We start from the raw sequence: 6,000 nt of genomic DNA on the forward strand, positions 1-6,000 counted from the left end.
AATACAATAACACGATGTACTGTTTGAGACGCTTAGATGTAATGATGAAGATGCATAGTTTGTTTGAGATGCTTAAGTGTAATCTGATGGAGACAAAATAGTTATATAATGAAAGCAAGTCATTTTTTTTAACGTTGTTATAATGAAATAGCCACTTATTCAATTAAACAAGATGAAAATAAAAAATCGATAGAAAGTTGACTATATTTGAGTTTCATCTCCATACAATAACATGAGTTACTCATTACAATATCTGAGTTTTTACATTACAATAACTACAAATACTAGTGTTTTGCATTACAATAATTCAGTTTCTACATTACAATAACTGAGTTTCTACATTGGAATAATTGTAAATATCAGAGAACATTGTTCTCAATAAACAACTGAGTTAACTATTAAATGACCAAGTATATACATCAATTATTCCACTGGACGTCTATTGTCCGTTTTCATCGTGATTCAACCTGTAAATCACCAAAAATAATGAATTATTTCATTGGATATTATATACATCCAAGAAGTAACTCAAAGATACAATAACTGTGGTTTAATAATACAATAATTGAGTTAAAGTAATACAATAATCGAGATGTAATGTTACAACAACTGCATTTTGTAAGAACATCATATAGAATAACTCGGTAAATATATTACAACAACTGGATTATAAAATAATTATAACTAACTTTAAACAACTAACGAGTGAACAAGAAATTTGAATATTTTTGAGTTTTACAATAACACAATTTATTCATTACAATAATTGAGTTTCTACATTACAATAACTACAAATACCAGATTTTTACAGTACAATAATCGAGTTTTTATATTACAATAACTATAAATATCAGAGTTAGTACGTTACAATAACTGAGTTTGTACATTACAATAACCGAGTTTCTACATTACAATAACTGAGTTTCTGAATTTCAATAACTATTAAATAACCACGTTTCTTCATTACAATAACTGGGTTTCTAAATTCAACTAGACCTTTTAACAAATAATTGATGTGCTAATCTAGATTACCAACAATTTTGCAGGATTATGATAATAAATCATCAATCAAATGTCAACGGTATGATAAACAAGCATACTAACGGAGTAGAATCAGAACACATACAGTTATTTGACTCCAATAGCTACGAAAATCACTGAAGTTATTCGATTATTAGCTATGAAATCGTAAATGATATTCATACCTTCGTTTTGATTACAAAAAACACACATAAATCATATTAGAATTCATTATTTGATTCAAATACTGCAGTGATTCGAGTATTAAATAAGAAATCTTAAGAAATATTCATACCTTCATTTCGATTTCAACAGTTAGGGTTTTCAGAAGTTTGAATATTAATTAATGAAAAAATTGATAGTTTTAATTGAATTAATCGAAATAGTGAATGAATTTTGTGTAAATTTGTGAATTGCAAAAAAAATGCGAATAATCGATGGATTTTTGTATCAACTTTGACGATTTTTTGTGCGATTTTTGATCGTAACATAGTATGTAGCTGGTATTTTTGGTAAGAAAGTAGAAAGAGAGAGGAGGAGAGAAAGAGAGAGAGAGAGAGAGAGAGAGAGAGAGAGAGAGAGAGAGAGAGACGTGTTGTTTTTTTATCGATGAATTTTTTTGATCAATTGGTTTTGTTAGGTCAATTGTATATATGCGCGGGGGTAACCCACGAAAAGTGGCAAATTCACCGGATCTTCTCTCTCTCTCTCTCTCTCTCTCTCTCTCTCTCTCTCTCTCTCTCTATATATATATATATATATATATATATATATATATATATATATATATAGGGGCGAGATCCCGTACGAACTAGAGTTCGGTACGAACCGTACGAACTAACTTAAAATAGTCACTAATTAATAAGCAAAGTCAAACTTATATCAACACATTATACCCCGTCACTTTCAAGTTTTAAGCACCCATCTGCCATCTCACTCTATCTCCACTCAACCACACAACATACTCTCGCCGCCGACCACCGGAGCTCCGACTACAAGTCGTCACCGCCATCTGCTCATCAAGACCGGCGGCGCATTTTTGGTCGAACACCATTTGAACTCTCTTTATCCCATCCACGCACAAAAATTAGGCGCGGACGACTGCCATCCTGGAGTTTCATTTATCACTTAAATTCCACGACGAGCCGCTCCAGCCGCTCCAGCTAACTTTCGTCGTCCATTCACGTCGAGAAAGGTGTTAATGTTCAGGTTATTGTGAGGTACAGGTGAGCTGCTGTAATTAATTTGATTTATTGAATTTGATTGTTAAGTTGATCGTTTCGAGTTTCTGATGGAATGTTGTTTGGGGTTTGAATTGTAGGCCTTTGAATGATGACGAAAAGCGACTTCAGACGACGGTTTTTATTACTTGTAATGAGATTAGAAGAGAGGTTTCTGCTGCTCAGTTAATTGCTAATAAGCAAATTGATTGGACTTTTATCTTTGATAAGGTGATAGCCTTTTGTTTTTGGTTTTTTGTTGTTTTGTGTTGTTGGATTTTATTTTAATATTACATTTGTTGAGGTGTGATGTGATATTGAAATATTTGCATTTTGGAATTTAGTTATGTACCCAGTTCTTGGTTGTTTTTGGGTATTGTTATTTCCACTTTTGGAAGCATTAAGCATTGAAGGTGAGATGTCAAGCATAACGAAGTGTATCTAGCAAGTTAAAAGAGTGTACCTAGTTAGATAGATAAATGTATCTACAAACTTAAAGAAATATATCTAGCTAGTTAACGGTAAGTATCTAGCAATTTAGAGGCGTGTATCTAGTTATCTAGAGGTATATATCTAGCAACCTAAAGAAATGTATCTAGCTAGCTAGAGGTATGTATCTAGCTAGTTAATGGTAATAATATTCATTATTTTGATTCCGAAATTCAGAGCTTTGACGTTTCACTATATCTATGACAGGCCAAAATGACATATTTTGTATTTGTAATACTATTGCAGAAAAGAGATCTAAGACAATATTTAAAGAGACACAATTCCATGATTTGCCTCTTTTTGAGTTCACAAAATAAAAAAATAATCATTGGCATGAATACTTCGAGCAAGCTTACCCACTACCCCCAAAGAGCGTTGCTTATGGCTGGGTACAAGGGTTAGATATATGATAATATCATTCCTGTCGAATTGTGGCTGACCATCCTAATATCATTCTTCTACTCGAGCAATATGTGACATACGGAGTATATGGATTTTCCCTTGCTCTATGCTCGACATTTATAAGATCCATATTTCTGCACTTGATCTTACTCATGTGTTATCGGCTGATGGTATGACAGGAATCACAGAAGGTAGCACTAGCGGAGGAGACAAGGTTGGACCAGAAGCAAATAAACAACTGGTGGAAAATAAATATAAATGTGGAAAATCGATGGTGCAATTACTTTCTTGAAATCTTACTTCGTGAATCGGTGGATCTTGTGGTCGGCGCACCTCTGATTCCGACTGTGATGGCAGGAACGAGGCTGCTTGTGGGGTTAGTTCAGGGATGGTGGTGGTGGTGCTAGAGGTGGGTGTGGTTGTGGTAGTGTTGGTGGCAGGGTGGGTTGTCTTAGTTGATCTTTAGATAGTGGATACACAAAATAGCAGCTCGGATACACATAGTATTAGTGCTAGATACACAATTCGAATTGCGTATCCGGTAGTAATACGATGTGTATCCGGTAGTAATACCATGATATTTATCATATATATATACAGTTTCCTGAATCGATATATGTCAATTATATGTGCAATTTTTTTATTTTGGTATTTTAATGGTCTAATTAAACTATTTGTCTGTAGTGAGACAAAGGAAAACAAGGAGGCTGAGGTTAGTCTTCAAGATAGTGAGATCTCAGGCGAGTGTCGGGGTTGGACCAAGCAACTATGACGGGGAACCGCAAAATGATGGTCAGAATGTATCTTCTAATGGCTCCACCAATGGCGATTCTCAACTGTGAGCATCAGTTTTTATTTGATTTTTTTTCCTGCAAAGTTAATCAAAACTAGACAGGCTGATCGATTGGTTCTCAAGTTTTTTTGCATGTTGCAGTTTACAAGAAACTCGAAACTAGACAGGCTGATCGATCTTTTTTATTACTAGGTAGTGATTATGATTACTTTGTTACCCTCTCTGGGTCTTAATCATGTTTCGCAATACAATAGTTTATACAAACTTGCAGGTGGACATAAAAAGAACAGGAGTGCTTGTGGGAATTGGGATGGGTGGGATGACGGCCTACTTTGATGTTGTTGAAGCTTTGATTGACAAAGGACACAGGAGAATTTCTCCTTTTTTTCATTTTGTATTCTATTACAGACATGGCTTCTGACTTGCTTGCCATTGACCTTGGTTTAATGGGTCCAAACTATTCTATCTCGACTACTTGTGCCACCTCAAATTACTACTTTTATGCTGTTGCAAATCACATTCGTCGTGGAGAAGCTGATGTGATGGTTGCTAGTAGAACAGAAGCTCCGGTTATTCCTATGGGGATTTGTGATGGGAGAATGAGCAGGTTTATTGGTAAGACGACGTTTTTTTAATTTGTTTCTTCTAATAATCCAGAATCTATAATGCTTTATGTCGTTTGTTAGAGGGCTTGTTTTTGGTCGTGGTTCTTCCTCCCTTTCTCGTTTGCTCATGCTAAGGCAAGGACAAGCCAAGCGATTTACGGGACTGTCCTATCCTTAGCTCGATTTTAGGTCTCTTTTTATCTTGCTTTTAAGTCATTTGTAACGGTCTTGAGTTTTGTTGCTTTCGTTGCTATTTTTGTTATCCATTTGAGGCCGGTTTTGGGCTGATTATGAACCACCACACCGTTTTACTCCACAGAGTACTCGACCGAGCCATGTGATCGAGTGCCCTATGGGCTTAAACCCAGTCCCTGCTTGTGTGTCACTCAGTCGAGTGGTTGGTGCAGTCGACCGAGTGTCTTTGTACACTCGACTGAGTGTACGTCTCCAGACCCAAAAACTCGCGTGTAGGCTCGTGTGTTTGGCCTTCCTTTATATGCTCTATCTTCAGCTTTTTTTTTCATTTTTGAAACCCTCAGACACCTCCTACACTTTCTAACCACCCAAATCCTCTAAACATCCCCCAACAACCTTATTCATGGAAGACCTTGTGTCAAGCTCCACACTTTCTCATTTCTTTACATTCGTAAGTAATTGCTTATCCTTTTTCTTTCATTTTTATGTTGACTCAACCCCTAGAATTTGGGGGTTTTTATGGGAGTTGTTAATTAGTAATTATTAGTAGTATTATGATTAATGAAATGGCTATAATAAGGGGTTTTATATTATAAAAGAGGATATGATGTGTTGTGATAGTTATTATGTTATTTGTGTAGGATGTGACAGTTTTATGAAGGATCTTGCTTGTTTCGAGTTGCTTATAGAGTATGCTAAAAGGTAGGATTTTCCTACTCGATTTTGATAATATATATGCTTGTTTATATGTCCATTGTCATTGCTTCCATGATAGAGATAGTGTTGCATCATATCATGATATTTGGGATTATTGTGAGTCTCGTGTTATTGTCGGAAATGCATTATAGCATGATATTGAGATATAGTGACTTACAGAGTCGGAGTATTTGAGGAAACGTTATTCAGGACATATTTGGGAGTGTCTTACGATGACTCACATAATGGCATATTGTATTGTATATTGCATATTCGTGATTGTTGGGGATGTTTGAGATTGATGGCGGAGATGTGGTGGTGTGATATGCGGTTGTTGAGGAGACGTAAGGCGGTTTGGAAAACCGTATTACGTTTGGGTCGCCTCTTGGGTTTCTCATCCTAAGAGGAACGTACACGTTTATGACTTGAGTATGGAAGGGATCCTGTGGTGTCATGATGCCTGATAGGGGTCTGGCTAGCGCCCGAGCTCGGTACCAAGGACATGTTCTGAATACCTATTTTACGGGCTGCGGTCCGGCTGTTTGATGGACGGTGTAATACCACGGTTTTATGAGTCTAG

This window comes from Silene latifolia, chromosome X (genome assembly GCF_048544455.1).
Source record: "Silene latifolia isolate original U9 population chromosome X, ASM4854445v1, whole genome shotgun sequence".
NCBI classification, from domain to species: Eukaryota; Viridiplantae; Streptophyta; class Magnoliopsida; order Caryophyllales; family Caryophyllaceae; genus Silene; species Silene latifolia.